Source organism: Papio anubis, chromosome 14, assembly GCF_008728515.1.
Source record: "Papio anubis isolate 15944 chromosome 14, Panubis1.0, whole genome shotgun sequence".
In the NCBI taxonomy this organism is placed as follows: Eukaryota; Metazoa; Chordata; class Mammalia; order Primates; family Cercopithecidae; genus Papio; species Papio anubis.
In genome coordinates, this window is record NC_044989.1 from 59,315,515 (window position 1) to 59,334,892 (window position 19,378).

General features: G+C 38.4%; 1 long non-coding RNA gene across 1 annotated transcript in view; it reads left to right on the forward strand.

Moving 5' to 3' along the window:
* Nucleotides 1-19,378, forward strand: part of LOC103876972 — a 202,718-nt gene that overhangs the window by 91,112 nt on the left and 92,228 nt on the right. Inside the window, exons 3-4 of the long non-coding RNA XR_002516659.2 lie at nt 3,596-3,677; nt 4,653-4,937. This is a non-coding gene — a long non-coding RNA (uncharacterized LOC103876972). The remainder of the gene's footprint in view (nt 1-3,595; nt 3,678-4,652; nt 4,938-19,378) is intronic.

Below are 19,378 nucleotides of genomic sequence, written 5' to 3' on the forward strand. Positions count from 1 at the left end.
GCTAGAGTACAGTGGTGAAATCTCGGGTCACTGCTAGCTCCACCTCCTGAGTTCACGCCATTCTCCTGCCTCAGCCTCCTGAGTAGCTGGGACTACAGGTGCCTGCCACCACGCCCGGCGAATTTTTTGTATTTTTAGTAGAGACAGAGTTTCACCATGTTAACCAGGATGGTCTTGATCTCCGGACCTCATGATTCGCCCGCCTCACCCTCCCAAAGTGCTGGGACTACAAGCGTGAGCCACCGCGCCCAGCCTAAAATGATGTTTTTAAAAAGCCCTCCTACACTGCTATTTCTAAAGTTTTATTTTAAATCTTGTGCCTTTAAATGGCTCTTTTTCCCTTCCACTTAGAATTATTTTTCCACTTTAAAGTTCATAGATCTTTTATAAAATATGTATGATAAATATTTTTGCATATTTAAAAAATTATATAGCAAACAGTGATGTTTGGGAGCTTTTGCTAGAATTATAAAGGATTTTTTTTAAGGAAGTCCAAAGCAAAGTCCAAAGCAGAGGAAAGCTGCTGCAGAAGGGAAAATGATGACTTTCTGCCCCTCTACGATCCTGGGGTTGATAGATGGCTTTTCATCTCTAGCTCACTGGAACTGACTGAAGGCAGAGGTCATATGTCTTACCTGGAACGTCTCTATAGTGGCTGGTACAGGGCTCTGTGCACAGGGTAGACTAGAATGGCATTTATAGAGAAATCATTTCAGCCGTCCCTTATTAAGCACAACCAATGTGCTACATCTCACCAGATCCTACATTGGGAGAATATCTTCCCATTTTACAAATAGGCAAACTGAGGCCCAGAAGGTTCACTAGGTGTCTAAGATTACACAGCTAGCAAGTGACAGAGTCAGGATCCAAACCCAGGTCTCCACCTCTAAAGTCTATGCCCTCTCCACTCTACTACTAAGCTCCTGACACGGTCGAGTTCTCAGGAGAGGGTAGGTACATTCAAACTGTTGAGCAAAAGAATGCATTTGTCATTAGGAAGTGGTTGAGTTACTCAACTCAAATTAAAATCAGGGTCCATTGTGTATCTATTCTAGGCTTGTTCAGGTTCATTTTACCCCTTTCCCAAAAAGCCTTCCTGAGACCTCCATCCTTGGCCCCACATACCCTGACATCTGACATCAGGAGACCCTCATAGTAAACTTCACGGTGGATGAGAACTGCTCTCCTGCAACACCACTTCCTACCCTTGTCCAAACAGACAACTCTTAGAGATCCACGAACATCTTTCAGCAGTCATATGACATTCTGTTCATTAAGATAAAAACTAAAGTGGCTCCAACCCCCAATTTATGGATTTCCCCAAGGTTTCCAGAGACTTGGAAACAGGTAATGCTATATTCTCCCAGGCACCTCAAACCCTAAATTCTTGCTTTCTCTGAACTCTCTCCACAATGCTTGGCTATGCTAATGAGTACTGTCATCATTCTCTCAAGTACCACAAAATTGAGTTATTACACATAATATGCATTTATTGATGATGTCCCAGTAGTGGAGAGGGATTACAGCACAGAAGAGAAAACATCTTTAAATTGACCATGTGACATCACTGCTCTTACAGTTCCTTGAACATCCTCATTGCAGGGTGTATCCTCCCTGGGACTCAGTCCCTGACCATTAAACTGGGGTTTGTTCTTCCTGCTGTAATCTTTTTACAAGCATCTGTTCTCCCCTCAAGTCTCCAGCCTTACTCCAGTCCTCCAAGCCTATGGGAGGAAAACTGAAAATTCCTGTAAAGTTATTCTGCAGAGTGACTTAAGACCACTTTTTCTCATTTCCTACTTTGCACAGGCCTCTAATGCTGTCTAACTAAAAAGACTCACTCACTGGTTATCTTCAACCATCAACCATCTACCACTAAGATGATTTCAGGAGCTTTCCTGGAAAGCACGGGTGCTCCTGTCGTCTCATTTTGTACATCACATCTTGCTCCTCATACTGACTCTTTTTTTGTACTACTAGTCTGATTTGGGATGATCGCATTCCAGGAGTCAGCTGGTAGCTGACTCCTTTCTCTCCTCTACTTTCTCTACTCCTTCCACATACTTGGTTGATGTTTTTCAGACTCCAGAAACCATGTTTGGAAGTCCTTGAAGCCATGACTCTTTAGGGACTGAGGGCTAGTCTGTCAATCAATGTTCTGGGCCTCTGGTTTGTTTTTCTCTGTCCTCAGCTACCCTGTGATACAAATGCCACATGGACATGAGCCTAAGTCACTTCTTTCCATCCAGAACGAGACTTTATTTGGTTGTAATTCACATACAAATATGCCATCCCCAGTACCTTAACTACTCTGTAAGGCGACTATACATTTAACCTTCTAAATAGTGATAATTTAAATGTCTACTACATACTAAACATTTTGTAAGTGCAAAGTACTATGTCTAACATATATCATCTAAGCTTTATCAAGCAATGTGTCATAGAAATTGTTAGCCCATTTTACAGGTGAAGAAACTGAGGCACCAAGAGTTTCATAGATTGTATGAAGTTACAGAGTTAAAAAGAAGGAAAAAAGATTGCAATTTGAGCTTTTTTGTTTCCGGAGTACAAATTCTAAGCATTCCATTTTTATCACCTGTCCCACAGGTGATATATAGATATCTGCTCCAATTCCCATGTGATAAAAGGCTGTCTTTATATGTAATCTAAGCAAGTGAGCCCCATGGCTATAGGTCAATAAGGACAAATTCACCAGTCCATTAAAGCCAAGTAAAGGGAAATAGAGGTTCCACAAAACAGAGCACTTTTTTTTTTTTTTTACTATAGCTAATTTTATCTTTGATTTAATTATTTACATTCCTAGAACAGCCTCTTATATTCACTTAATAAGCTAGCTTCATCAGAACATCTTTCATAACTTATTGCCTATTTATCCCTCCTTTGTTTCTCACTGAAAATTTCTTACAACATATCCTAGCGTGGAGATCATCAAATGAGTCAATTTTCCTAAAGTCCATCAAGCACTGGGATCATGTCTATGACAACTAGTTGTGGGAGTGGATGGTTGATTTTATGGTGCTTTTAAAGGATGATGTTTGGACTATGATTCAGAACGCTCTTTGTTGGTTATTTTACATACCTAGAATGTTTTAGGTGTGCTTACTTGGACAGCATGGTTCTTTTATGTGCCTCCTTTAAAAATGGTGCTCTGCTGGTATAAGGCCTGGTGAGTCATCACTGCATGGTGCTGGAGAACCACACTTTCAGGAAAGCAAGCTGTTTGTAGGCTCCTGAAGGACCTCTTACACTTAGGCTTGCAGTTACCATGAGACTTCACAGAGGCCACTAAGAGAGCCCTTATTTTCTAAACACCTTTAAGGAAGGGGGTACAAGGATCTGAAAGAGACTAAGAAACTCTTGGCAGCGTTCTCAGAGCTGTTCTAAATAACACCAAAACATTAAAAAAGAAGTTAAAGTGGAAAACTCAGTCAATCAGTCATCTAAATGTTTTGATTTTCAACATCTAGATACTTTCAACATTGGTCTCATGGGAACAAAGCCATAGTATTTTCTTGGCCAATGTTCCAAATGTGGTGGAGGACCTGGATATTCTGGAGATGTTTTTGTCTTTCAGATGGTGAAAAGATTATCTTAAGCTGGGAATTAAGTGATGAAAGGGACCTTGGAAATTATCAACTCTAAATGCTTCTTTAGAGGTGAGTGCCAGTGAGGATATGACGTGGCCAATATTAGTCACATTGCTAATTCCAGAGGCAGGAGTGAAACAAAGTTTTCCTGCTTCCAGTTGCATCTTCATACAGTTGTCATCCTGTATTTTCTTTTGTAAGAGGAAAGAAAAGTGGCAGCTGGAATATTCCACCTTTGACATTAGTTAGATTTTTCTGTTTCCAAATATAGACATGATTATGCCTGCATAAGTGAGATTTACAATACATGTTGGGCCATCATCATGATTGTCCAGTATGTAGGATGAATACATTGTATGTGCAAAACTCCAGACAAGACCCAAGAGAATGTGAAGAGCTGAAAGACACCACCCCACACTTTACCTGATGGTTGTGCCATTGGTAACAATCATTTGTGCAAACCTAGTACTTCAGAGAAAATAACACAGCCTAAAGAAAATCAGGCTTTGAGTCAAATGGATCTTGACTGTGTTCAGCCTTCCCTGAAAACCAACTTTTTCCTGAGAATGTGTATGTAAAGGAATTTTGAGAATATTTGAAGAATGCAAATAATTATATTTTCTTAGTGTAGTTAAGAAAAGGATGTGTGTGTGGGAGGAAGAGTAGACATGCAGTGACTGCACTAACAAGTATGGTCCCCCCAGTGTATATTTAATAGGATAAGGACAGTTTTTTGAAGTTAATGGCATAGAGTTACGATTAAAGTATATGTGATATGAAGGATGTAGGAAAGTCCAGAGTTTGTGTGCAAGCTCATACAAAGAAGACAAGACTGATTTTATTAGTGTGGTCATTTTTGTTTTTAAGAAAGTCCTGAAGGATTCATAGTTTAGAAGATTTGCTTCCAAAGATGCCATAATCTTCTGAAATAATACTCTAAAAATCAATGTAAATGTAAATGTTCATTTCTAATATGAACAAAATTAATCAAACATTTGTTACTATTTCATAGATCCAGACTTTATTATATGCCCTTCATTTTAGGAAAATTGAAAGCAGTTAAGAACCTGCCCCCTGCTGTGCTGAGTTGGAGTTCTTGGTGCCTGGGTGCATCCCCAAGGCCACTGGTCTTCAGATCTTTCTTACTTGAGAAGAACGCCTCCACCTCCGGGCTCTCCCACCAGTGGTACTGCCACCACCACACACCAGCATAAAGCACAGATTGCTGCCCAGCTCCTTGGAGAGGGGCCAGTGCATTTGTCAGGAATTGAAAAGTTTTGGAGCCAGTTCGAGGACTTTCTGGTACACAAAGTGTTGGCTGGAAGCATGGTGAGTATTAAATGGGATGTTAATTTTCATGAATATTTTCCCCATGGTTGTAACTTGTGGTCATTGAGCAATTTAGCAATCACCATGTGGTCTGTTGGACACACAGCCTGGGTGAAGTTCAAGAAATTAGAAGCCAGTCAGTGGGGACAAGGCCAGAGCTCAAATTCATGTGTTTTCACTTTCTTTCTTTTTTTTTTTCTCCTCCCACCTCAGGGGATGGTTGCTTCTTTATTACAACTTAGGTGCAACCATATGCCTGAGATCCTTTTGTACCACCCATATTGATGTTCCTTCACATTTTCACTCATTTCATTTTAGCTCATGTCTGTCAGACTTGTATTCTGGCTGTAAAATCCATGATTCGATGATTCTTTGCCAGTTCATTCTTTGCCTCATCATGTAGGATAGATTGCATCATTAATTCCAAGGACACTTATGTATGGTACAAGGCATACACGATTTCATACTTATCTTCAAAGTGATGGGGGTTTGTTGGAATTCTGGAAATTACAAGCCTGTAAGAGAAGAAATTTTGATACAAAGACTATGGAAAGTCAGGGCCCTGTATTTGACATGAATACTATCTTATGTTTTTACAGTACCTTTCCTACATCATATGATTGCAATTAGCTTTCACAAACTTTGTGAGACGTCTGAGGTAGGAACTCTATCACAGTTCCTTCATTACTGATCCTATAGTTCTTAGAAGTGAAAGTACGTTGCCAACACAGGTAGGAGTGGAAGGCCTCCTGCTCCACCCACATTATCCTTCCTCCTTATCAGCCCTCCCCCACCTCAATATCCAAGCTGTGGATAGAAATTTGTTATTGATAACAAAAATAGCAGAATCCTCCCATGGCTTATTTTTCTAGGTTTTTAATAAATTGTAGCAAGTCAAATTTTTATTCCCATTTATTAATATTCCTACATGCTTTCTTGAAGGGAAAGAGAGTGGATGGAAATATCATACATGCTCTAGGACAGCAGTCCCCAACTGTTTTGGCACCAGGGGCCAGTTTCATGGAAGACAATTTCTTCATGGACCAGAAATGGGGGATGGTGGGATGGTTTTGGAATGAAACTGTTCTGCCTCACATCATCAGGCATTAGTTAGATTCTCATAAGGATCACACAACCTAGATTCCTCACATGTGCAGTTCACAATAGGGTTCGTGCTCCTATGAGAATTTAATGCCACTGCTGATCTGACAGGTGGCAGAGCTCACAGTAACTCTGGCTCGTCTGCCACTCACCTTTGGCTGTGCGGCCCAGTTCCTAACAGACAATGGACAGGTACCAGTCTGCAACCTGGGGACTGGGGACCCCTGCTCTAGGAGTTATGTGTGACATACAGATGTCAGCATATCTCATTGGCACCACCTGAGGAATGGGTGTAGCATGCAAATTGATATTTGACGTATTGTTGATGAGAGTTTGCATACCCTGTACTGTGTTAGCCACTTCTGTCTACTGTCTTAGGAGGAGATATTTAATAGGGTCACTTTGATGATCTTCATTATTTAATTGCCACCCATGGTAGAACCCCAGAAATGAAACTTTTTGATGTTCTCTTTTCCAGGATAAAATTCTCTGACATCTGAAATTGCTTTCTGAGAATTAAATAGTAAATGAATCTGAGATGACTCTCTAAAAGTTCACAAATAAATTATATCGTTTATCTAGCCTATGAGTAATTACACATATAATCAATAATATATAGTAAAGCACATTAGATGTATTCCCAAATATATATATGCATATATGAGCAATCCACTTTTATACAATATTGTTGGAAAATCAATTGATCTGCATATGTGAAATTTTGGCTTCCTTACTTAAAAACTTACCTTTCAACTATTTTAACAATTTTGATGGACTTTCCTTTGAACTGTTTTACATACTTGTCTTTCAAGAAAGAAAGAGAATATGGAACTCATTTAGTCCTTTTTGGAAGGCTTGTGTTAATACTATAAACAGAATTTATTTGCTCTGTTCTCTGAGCAATGTCACCCCCAGGTATGGTGGCCTTGAAGATTCTTTGACACATTCTGTCCATTATATTTTTGTGGCTCTTTTCTTACTAGAATAACCAGTCTAGTGTTTAGAGGTTTTAGCCTGATGATCTCTAGCATTCTTGTAATTTGCTTCTTATCTGCATTGAGCTGCAGCTCACGACATAAAAGCATTAATATTGTGTGTAAAGTAAGAGTTAATAGGCTCTGAATGATTAGAGTACATATAAATTATGGGGACTTGATGTTGTGGAATAATAACCCTGAATTGCTGATTCTTGGGCCCCTTTTTTCCGCTTTCTCTTTGGTTTCCAGGTGGGATATAAAGAATAGAGTTTGCCTAATAAGTGAAGTGTTACTCTCCGTTAAAAAACAATGAGGTACACATGAATTCTTTAAATCTTACTGGGATTAGCAGTGTTTAATTTGGGATGACCAAGGGATAAGCAGGGAGCGCTTCTGGCTGTGCATAAGAGAGGAGTGTTTTTATTTGTGTTTGTCAAGGATGAACTTATGAGCAAACTACAAAAGGACATTGCCTCTTTAACGGAGGCTCTGGCTTGTGTTCCTGGGAGCTTCGCAGCGTTTGTTCGTAAAGCAGCATGAAAGAGTTGATTTTCATTTTATGTTGTGCTTGTGAGGCATTAGCATGATGTTCTAACACTTGTAAATGAATACTGCTCTCGCCTAATCTGTCATTTTAATGCCTTATAGATTTTATTTCACTCGATGTTGTACCAGATCCTCAATAATAATAATCAACTGCTTTGTTGTTCTCTTGCAGAAATTAAATTTCTGCAGTGAGTGTGCAACTAATAAAAGATGTTGCTTGAGGAAACAAAAAATAAATATGATGAATCATAAAAGTTGGGTGGGGGGGAGAGGGGAAGTTGCTCCTAGATGAAAGACAATTACTGAACCAGTGGTGAATGTGTCTGATTCTCATATTGTCAACAGCTTAATAACCCTCACAAAGTCTTTAGCCACAGTACTTATGTCTGAGCATTAACCTCATGGACTTGGCATTTCCCACAATTTCATTGAAAAGCATTAAAATAAAAAGGTGAGGTAGTAAAATCCCTATTCTCTTTGCTTTGCACCCTAGATAAGTTTGCTCAGGGTTACCATTTTGCCACACATACCTTTTATCTTTTCCTTGTCATGAGCTATCCAGGAGAGCGCATCAAGGCAGCTGTGTGGGACTTGGAGTATTGGCAAAGACTGCTAAGTGGAAAATAAACAGTGTGTCTATCACCAAGCTACAAGAACACAGCACTCAGAGCAGTGAAATGACAGTCCATGGCAAGCAACTAATTGGTCACCAGCTTTGGAGGAAATACATTATTCCAGACCTCTGTCATTTACCGTGTTCTTTAGAGAAAAATCTGCCAGGTTGAAGTGTTGGCTGTAACCCCCAAAAGAAAGGAAATAGAGAGTTGAGACTGTGACGCTGGGCAGGCACTTTGGAGACTGAGTAATTGAAGACATCCATTGCTAGAGAAAGAGTCAGTTTCCTGAGACATAATGAATTCACCCCATTGCGCACAGGTATTGTGTGGGTCCAGCACCAGTTGTGTGATGAATGTTGAATTTAACATAGCTTCTGCCTGAGAATACAGGCTCAAGTGAATTCAGTGTGTGACCAAATTTTTATGAGAGCCGTCCCTTTTTTTTTCACAGTTTGTCTCTCTAATTTATCATTTCTCTTGGAAAGGTTGATACATTGATGAGCTATGGAAAGCAAGAGGGAACATGCCCATCTACTAAGAGGAGAAGAGAGCCTAAAACACACATTCACTAAGGAAAAGAAAGCCAAATGTGAGGTAACAGAACTCACAGTGCTAGACCTACAACTGTAGTATAATATTCAATTTAAAAATATTAAAAGTAAAGACCTAATGCATAATCAAATTGACTTAAGCATGTGAACCTCTATCCCAAACTGGGCATATCGTATGCAGAAGAGAAGGAATAAGAAGAAACTTCTCCCACAAATATGCATTTTATTTATGTATTTAAACGTGCAGCCACATAGACTCTCCCCATTCAGGTTAGCTTGGATGAATGAGGCCTTAGTGTGCACTGAGATTGTGAATTTAAAAAGCCAGAGGTCTCGATAGCAATAACTGGTTGTTTATCTTAATCCACAGAAGTATGTAGTCCAAAAATTATAAAATAGTTTAAAATCATGTAGGTTAATCGCTTTATAAATGTAAGCACTGTTTCTTTGATGGGCCTTAAAGGGCCCATAAACTCTTTGGAATTGTACCCTTTAATATGTATGGATATATATACATTTTAGAGATGAAGAAGATCAGTGGTTTTTCTCGGATTCTCTAACAAGACCAAAAAGAAGCCGAAAACCTTTTAATTGTGTATACTGAAAGAAAAAGAGGAAGAAAAGAACAATAATAAATTTTAAGGAAACCTATGATCAATTGTTCATGAATGTCAGCTCTAAATAGGAAAAGATTTATTAAAACTAGTTTTTAAAAGTTGTTTGTTTTTATAACTTGCTCTTAATCAGAATGAGAATCATCTTAGAATTTCATATGGAATCCTTTTGCATCCATAGGACTTCATTTCCATTTTTAAAACAAATATATAACCTAAAAGATGCCCAGATCGTATCTTTGTATTCCTAATCTATGTGTACTGTTGTGCTCGTATGTGCACGCACTCTCTCTCTCTGCCCACTTTTGCCTTTTCAGAAACAATAACACATGGTTTGCCAAAGAATCTGCATTGAATAATACTGGTGGTGACCACAAGAACATGTCTGTCTGACTGCAAGGAGCATGAGTGACCCAGGGTTTCAGTTGCTGCCTTGGAAATTCATCACAGTGTGAGTCTATGCTTCCCACGGGCTGCTCCCAGCCTGTGAATAAGCCTGGCATCTTTGTTGAGGCAGGCCTATTTCTGGAGATGCAGGATCCTCCGATGGGCGAATTTGGCTCTAGGACTGCTTGATGGCCTTGACAGACTTTCCTTAGAAATGTATGGCAATTTAGGATTCCTCCATCCTTCCACCTTTCTCTCCTTCACCTGGGGTCAGACTTGCATCATGGCCTGAAAGCTCCCCCAGCCTCTCCTGCCCTTCTCCTCATTTTCTTTCACAGGCATATCCTCTAATAAATTTCTTGCACATTGAATCTCATCTTGGCATCTACTTATTGGAGGATCCGAAAATTCACATTTTTAACACAATAATAAAATTCACATTTTTTCATCATCCACTATATGCCAAGTAATGTGTTACTGTGTAGTCTCATTAAATCCTCTCAAATCCCAAGAGATAAGAATTACATTTATTTTACAAGAAGAAAAGCAGTCACTCTGAGGGGTAAAATAATCTACATGGCAGTAGATTGCAGAGTTACCATTTGAAGAATGTTCGGTTCTACTCCAAAGCCCACCGCAAAACCACCACTAAACCACGGCATCTTTGGAGCAATTGGAATGACGATTCTGTTCAAATCATATTAATACTAATCACTGTGTTTGACTTTTTCATTTAGATACGACCGTGATTGAAAAATCATGGTATTTGTATGTAGTCACCTGTTCTGTCTGGCTTTGTTTTAGGGGATTGCAATCTGAAATTCCTGACTTTTACCCTGGGAGGGGCTTGTGCAGAGGATTTGAGTTACTCATCTGAACGGACTGCCTAAAGACGCCTCAGTTTGTGTTGTCTGTGCATTCACTCAGCATCCATAGCTAAACTAAGATGCTGGGAATGAGAGACTGTTCAAGGAGTAGAAGCCTTGCTTCTAGCTTCTATATTCCTCCTACCACCTGTGACTTTTAGCATTGTCAGGGAAGTCATGAGGTTAGAGCTGATTTTTTTTTTAAGAAAATGAGAAACATAAATGTTCCCTTTTCAAGGTTTCTGTTTGATAGTGTTTGCTAGACAAAGTAGAATTTTCACAGCACAAGTCCTTAGCTCAAGAGCTCCACTCAGTCAGCAGTTATTTCATGTGCCTTTTATCCAGCCTTTCTCATTTAAAAAAAGGAAAAAGAGAAATTTATCCACTCAAAGTGAGCTTTTTGCTAAACTTGTGTCTTTCTCTCATTTGTCATGTTAATTACATCCCAAACAACCCTATTGCAGAGAATTCTGCAATCAAACCCTAAAGTCACATCAGATGTACAGTGGCTTTTAAAGTGGACTGATTTTTTATGTAATAATAAATTTAGTGTTATGTTTACCTCTAAATAAATGCAGATTCTGCTTCTTAGAATACCTGCTACTTCGTATACCGTGTGACCTACTATGGCAAGATGTTTAACCTCTCATTTCTTACTTTCCTCACATTTAAGGCAGAGATAATAATATCTCCTCTATAGGGTTATTATATGCAATGTGTTATATGATATGCATTTAATTTATGTAAATGTGTGTGAAATAAATAACCAGATCTTCCCCAGCTAATTTTTGGTGAGGCAATTTGACAGTTCTATGTAGATAGACCTATTCAGCAAACTATCCATAAGGAGAGAGAGTTTATCTGAAATCTCCTTGGCTGGACAATACTTGTGCGTTCAGATACCTTTAGGAAGTGATTTTCCCTATGAATGGCAGAATTTAAGGAATCTCAACTGAATGAACATAGGTAGGTGCTCAGTGAATATTACAAAACTAAGTCAACAAGGGAATGTGGCATAGAATGAGCTTGGTCCTCCAAGGTGAAAAAGCTAATGCCTGCATTAGTAAAGCGTATTCCATTAACTCATTTTCAGTTAATACAAGAGTAATTATTCAAGTATTACTCAAATTCCCTTTAATATTAACACTGTGTATGGAGATTACATATTACAAAAACATTTGAGGATGAAACCAATGTATAAGTCATTAAAATTATTCTGTTGCAGGGATGGGGTGGTGAGGACTATTTTATTACTGTGCAGAAAATTCCTTGGTCATCTAACATGAGATCATACTCACCTTCCAGCCTTGTCTACTTGTTTATAAATTCCAACAAGCAAAACAGTGCCAAAGGACACACAGAGTTTTTCCAAATAAAGTGCTAAAATGGTGGTCAAAATGTTGGCAGTGTGTGTCATGTGATATGTTAATCATAGTTACAGACTGACTTGAAAGTTATTAGTTTAAGAGGAAAAAAGACAAAGAACTTTACCTGTCTTTTTTTTTTTTTTTTTGAGACGGAGTCTCGCCTGTCGCCCGGCTGGAGTGCAGTGGCTGGATCTCGGCTCACTGCAAGCTCCGCCTCCCGGGTTTACGCCATTCTCCTGCCTCAGCCTCCCGAGTAGCTGGGACTACAGGCGCCAGCCACCTTGCCCAGCTAGCTTTTTGTATTTTTTAGTAGAGACAGGGTTTCACCGTGTTAGCCAGGATGGTCTCGAACTTCTGACCTCGTGATCCGCCCGTCTCGGCCTCCCAAAGTGCTGGGATTACAGACTTGAGCCACCGCGCCCGGCTGACCTGTCTTAAACAGAGAATTAAACTCATTTCGGAGGGAGAGGGTTGAAGTGTTTCCTAATTGGATGATGTTGGCTGGTTTCATCTCAATCCTCAAGGGATCTAGAAATACAGTAGGGTCCCACATTAGCTTTATATGTAATATGGAAGCAACTTAATGGGGACTTATAAAGCTTAAGTCAGCACTCTTATGCAAGAAGAAATGTGGTCATAACCCAAGACCACCTAAGAATGAGAAATAATAAAAGGAATATTTGTGGGGTCCTTGGCCTGGCCAAGCTTTGATGTGTATCTCCAGAAAATTTATGAGAGAGGCAAATTTGCTTTTTTTTTTTTTTTTAAAGCCACTGCTACATTATAATTCTGCCATTTAGCATAGTTATATACGCACCTATTGTATTTCCTCTTACTGGATCATCAGCTCATTACAGGCCAACATTTGTTCATTAAACAAAACGTATTAAGTTCCCATTTTGTTCTGAGAGCTAGCAATATAAAGAAAAAGAAAAAAAAGACAACATTGCTGTCCTCAAGAAGCGTATCATCTAGTGGTGGATGTGCAAATTTAATTAAGAATTAAATTTATATCTCCTTGTGCAGCAGTTTCCAACGTGAGGTTGCACATTGAAGGTATGAAAATTTCATATTCCATAATATGATGACATTATATGATATTTGATAATAATAGAACATCTATTTATATTTAAAAGTGAGAAATTATGTTTAATATTGAATATGTGGATTTACATATATTACATATATATCATTGTAATTATATATTAAAAATACTTTAGTGATAGTAAGATAGCAGTTGGAAGACAAATATTATATATACCCACTGGATGTCAGTAAACAATTGTTGAAAGAAAAGACTCATAATCTCAGGTTAGTAACTCTTCTTATTTTCACAGGTACACTAAAATCTACTTGTTGTCCTTTTAACCATGCGTGCTTCCTCTTCTGCCTATTGCCCCATGAGCAAGTTCCCTCAGTGACATGTCTAACTTATAGTTTTCCCTGCATTGACCAACCCAGAAGTTTTAATTCAATCTTGAGTTGAATAGAATTGAATTATATTCCTTGAATGCATTTCTAATAATGTTTTCATGAGGTAACATACAGCAAGCTTTACAGAAGGTTCATTTCAGTCCCCAAGTGTACACATTTTCTCTGAGCAGTTCAAGTTAGCCTCTATATTAATGAACACATATGACAAGCTCCGTGGGTCACCAAATACTAGACAACATGGTCATGATTAGGTTTCTAATTTTTCTGCCCTAGAGCTCTTGTTCTACTTACTGATGCCACTTCAAGGAAGAAAGTTAGTCTTTATTTTGAGGGGTTGTAGCAAGGTTTCTCAGACTCATCACGGTAGACATTTGGGACCCATAATTCTTTGTTAATGGAGGGCTGTCCTGTGCATTGTAGGGTGTTTAGTATTATCTCCATCCTCTACTCACTAGATGCTAGTAGCAGTTCATTCCCCTCCCCCATTTGTAACATGACAAACATCTGGGGATATTGCCCAATGTTCCCTGGGGAGTAAAACTGTCCTCATTTGAAAGCCACTGGGTTAGGGTAAAATAGTATGAGGCATTAAAAAATGTACAGTGTAATTTAGCAACTAGCAGATTAACTATGTAATTGGGTTCAAATGCAATGTGAATTTCTAAAATGTGAATAATCAAAAATGATGTATTTGAGAGGTTAGAGTCAACTCCAATCCCCTGCTAATCACATTAGTTTTGAGTTGTAAATAGTAACTTAAATCTTACTTCTCTCCAATGTTATTTAGCCATGGGGGACAGAGGTTTTGAGTGGTGAAATAGTAAATGGTAGGAAGAGTAAGAGGGAAGATCTACAGATAATATAACAAATTGGTGAAGAATGATTAGTAGCATGTTTTCTGAATAATCAAATGAATCAAGGCTATCAGGAAATTCTATCGCTCATGACATCCATTGGAAGGTATGCCCAGAAACAGCCAACAAAAGGTAGCATAGTACATAGGAAAAGATGATCCTTGGAATCTCATTATTAAAAAGTGGCTCAAGGTCAGTTTCCCAGCGCATTAGCAGAGTGCATGTTTTCTGAATGAGCTAGCTAATTTTACTCTAAAGGCTTTCTCTAAATTCTAATTGGAGAGTCTTTAAATCTTCAAACATGAAAATGTTGGAGAAGAGATTCAATTATATGTGAACTGAAAATAGGAATAGATATGCTTGACCAATATGTTTCTGTTTTCCCGTGAGAACTAATGGAAAAACATCCAGCCTACCCCAATGGGCTTGCTGTCCATTTGCTGGATTTATGTCAGATGGGGAATTACTCAGAATACAAGATACCGCAAAAGCAACTTGGGTCAAAACTGTCAATTAAATGGAGAAATTATGTACAAAATTAGGATTTCAGAGACCCAGATCTTTTGGCAGATAGCTAGGTCCCGATGCCCTTTGAAATCAGAATATAGTACAATGACCCTCTGGGGTAAACCTTCCCATTAAATTTGCAATTCTTCAATGTTTGAGACTGTCCAGGGAGCAAACGAATTAAGACTTTCTTTTGTAAAATATTTTTTTATTTCTACCTGGCCTAAATTCTGATTCCTGCTTCTCTGTGGACTGCAAATGGAAAGGTTCATGTCCTATGGCAAGTGCCATCTATGACATACGCTTCTGAAAATTTAAAATGGCTACAGTTTATTGTTTTGTCACTATGTGTTACATCTACAGATTGTTTAAGTGACAAAAGGAAAAAAGGGCTCTATATGTATGCAAAAGAACATGTAATTGGATGCAAATCAGCAATAAGGCAAAGAAAAGACATTTATTGCTTGTTTTATGTGATATAGGTTTTGTTATATACATATCATATTTATTTATCATATAGCAACTGGATGCATAGACTTTAAAACCACTTGAATATTAGCTTTTGCATAATTGGGAGGCTGCCATCACCAGTCCGTAGCACAAAGTCAAAAGGTATTTTTAGGAATTGCTTACAATGAATTGTGGGTCATTTGAAATAAATTTGTAGGAAGCCTGTTAAGTCTCTTTCTATCTTTCCTCTCTCTCTCTCTTTCTTTTTTCACTACAAAACACCTTAAAGATCATTTCTCTTATGCATTGGTCTGTCAAATCTGTATAAACAAGTATAAATGTTAAAAAAGTAAAGAATACTAATCAAGAGACACAAGACATACACTGCCTAATAAATCTTGCCTTCAATGTATTTGTCTAGTATTACAAAGGCAGAGGAGGTATCAATTAATATAGGCAAAGAGGACCCATAATTTATAATTAACTGGCAAGTGGTTTGTAACAAACAGCAGCACCGAGTCTAATAGCCGGTAGAAAAATAACTAGTGTTGATTTGTCCCTCGGCAAATTAATAGAGTGCTTATCAATGACAGGGTTACATAAAACTGCTAAATAAATAATCATCAGTGAGTTCGAGTGAAGCAGATCTTTAACAAGCTTAATCTGAACCTCTTGACATCTGTAGACTATGAGGAGATTAAATGGTAAGAAAGAGAAGATACAGTGTGCACATTGTAAGCCTGCTCAGTAACTGTATAAGATCATGTTCTTACGTAATGAGAAATAAAGAAACATTTTTATTGCAAAATTACATTGAAAAATGATTTTCATTATAATTAGAGTGAAAATTATAAAAGATATATCAAGGAAATGCTGAATTGGAATTCACCAGATGAGAATTTCACTACATCTCTTAACAATGAAAACACATAATTTTAGTCACTTTTGATATATTTTTGCTCGTTTGCTTGGCTTTTATTACTCACCTTTGTACATGCCACATGTTCCAACTCATATGTCACCACCTCTACATCCGTGAGCTTGTTTTTGGTTATTATGGTTCCTCTATAGAAGAAAATTAATCAAGGTTCTATATTTAAATGGACATTTCCACCCTGCCTTCCCACCTACCCTCCCCCTAGGCATATATATGGAATTCTCAGGATTTTTCGTTGTTGTTGCAGGGCATTTTATTACTCCTGGTTTAGACTGTGCATCATTTGCATTGCTGGGAATTAATAGACCTGTATAATACCTCAGGTCTTGTCTTTCTATAAGAAAATGTTTTTAAATTGCCATCTTTTGTAGGCATATTAACATCGTTATACCACTTAGTTTTTCAGCACTAGTGAATTAAACAATGCCTTTTTAAGATTGATATAGATATATAGTTGGAGCGTCTCACAAATGGGGAGATCCTCCCTATATTTTAAATAGAAACCTGGTTTCTACTGGGATAAATATGTATTTCCATAGGTGTTCCTGTGAGAGACAAAACATGATGTCTTTGTCCATTTGTGCTGCTATAAAATACCCTAAGGCTGGGTATTTTATAAATACCCAGAAACATTTATTTTCTCACAGTTCTGGGGTCTGGGAAGTCCAAGATCCAAGGTTCTGGCAAGTTTGGTTTCTGGTGAGGGCTACTCTCTGCTTCCAAGATGGCACTTTAAGCACTGCACCCTCATATGGTAGAACAGAGGGGTAAAAAGGGACCAAATACTCTGTGAAGCCTCTTTAATAAAGCCCTTAATCCCATTCACAAGGGAGGAGCCCTCATGACCTAATCACCTCCTAAAGGCCTAATCTCTTAATACTGTTGCATTGGGGATTAAGTTTCAACAGCGATTTTGGAGGGACACAAAACCATAGCATATTCAAACTATAGCACATGCAAACATGGGGCTGGAAAGTCATGGGTTGCATCCAGTGTCCCATTTTTGTTTAGGGCAGAACATATCCTCATCAACATTTCCACATTCCTTGGGCTTGGGGATCCCACCTCTGTAGGGATTCACCATTAGACTTGTCTTTGCTCTTCTTAAGAGCTACCAGTGAAGATCAGCTGCAGATATGATTGATCATTTACATTTTATTTTTTGGATATGTCTTATTTTCTCATGTTAAATGTTAGCTAGCACCAACAAGAGCTGCTGAATATTCAGTGGGCATGTGTGTGTTTGTCTTTAATGTGCTTGCAGCAAGCTACTCTGTTGGAGATATTAAATTACTTGAAAATGCTCAAATCTTAGTTATCAGCATCACTGCTTTCCTGAACTTCAGACCGAATTTCCAACAACCTTTTGGGCATCTCACCCGTAATATTCTAAGAGAACTTTATGTTTACATAGTAGACATTCAACTCATAAGTTAGTGGCATCATATTTCATCAAGCTGTTCAAATTTAAGTAGGAGACATCCTTAATTTCCTATTCTTCCTCATGTTTTCTATACACTCTAAAGCCATCCAAATGAATCAGTATATTCTTCTATATTTTTATTATTTGTTTTTGAGTCAGGATCTTGCTCTGTGACCCAGTCTGTAGTGCAGTGGCATGATCATAGCTCACTGCTGCCTCAAGTTACTGGATTCAAGTAATCTTCCTTCCTCACCTCCCCAAGTGCTGGGATTACAGGCATGAGCCATTGCACCCAGCTGATATCCTTTAATTAAGCATCTAAAAGCACTCTCTTGTATGTCCCTTCCTATTTCCAGTGTCACCACCTTGATTCAGGCCCTTATTATCTCTTACTTGAGGTTTTATAATAGCTTCTGAGGTAAGAATAATGACCCCACAAAGGTGTCCAGGTCCTAGTCCCCAGAGCCTGTGAATATGTTACATTGTATGTCAAAGGGGAATTAAGATTGCAGATGGGTTTAAGGTTGCTAATCAACTGACTTTAGGGAGATTATCATGGATTATGGCAGTGGGTCCAATTTAATGACAGGGATCTTTAAGAGTAGAAGAGGGGGACAGAAGAGGAGTGAAAATGATTTGACTTAAGAAGGACTTGACCCAGTGTTGCTGGCTTTAAAGATGGAGAATGTGGTCATAAATAAAGGACAAGGAAATGGATTCTCCCAACAGCCTCTAGAAGAAAGGTAGCCCTGCCAACACCTTGATTTGAGTCCAGTGAGACCTGTGTCAGACTTCTAACCTGCAGAACTGAAAGCTAATAAATTTGTGCTGTCTTAAGCCACGAAATTTGTGGGAGTTTGTTACAGCAGCAGTAGGTAAACGAATACAGTCATCAGTTCTTAGCCAGTCCCCTGGCCTTTAGCTTCCTTCTTTTGTATCTATTTTCCTTAGTTTTACCAAAATTATCTTTAAAAATACAGATCTGGCTGTGACACATTCTTGTGTTAAATTCTTTGATGGTTTCCTACATTGACTGGGATAAAATTGCACTGCTTTAATATGGCACACAAGGCTCTACATTATCTGTTCTTAGTTTCCACCTTTTATGCCTCCTATAGGTGTGCCCCTCCCTCTACTCCCCCTTCCCCACATTCCAAAAAAATGTATTCTATGCTCAATACTTATTAGCTTACTCAGTTTCTGGAAAATACCAATAACCTTTATAGCTGCTAAGTGCTTGTTTATGCTGGTCACTTTATGTGGTATGTTCATTTCCTTGCTTTCTCCGTGATGTGTTTACCAAGCACATTCTTTAGTACTGAGTTCAGGGGTATCTTTTATGGCTTTTCACATGATATGATTACTCCTCTCGCCACAGCTGCTCCCTGTCAGACTAAGTGAGCACCTACTACATCCCAGCCATTCAGTTGTTCTAAACATTTTACAAGTATTAACTTGTTTAATCCTTGTAACAAGCCTGTGGGAAAGAGATATTCTCATCTCTATTTTATGGCTGATAAAATTGAAGCACAGGGAAGATAAGTAATGTTCCCAAGTTATAAAGCTAGTAAGAGATAGAGCTAAAATTCAATCCCAGGCATCTGTGACTCCAGAATTTGTTATCTAAACAATACTCTATACCTTCAAATCCCAGTCAAGTTAGTGAATAAGGAGAACATTTGCTTTTTTGGCTCTGTGAAAATAGGAAACTTTTTACTGAAGGAGTTGACAACATGATATAGCCCCCCACTCTCTGTGGTCTCATTAACTTTGATATATTTGGGTTTTCAAGCAAAATCTGTTCATGCCA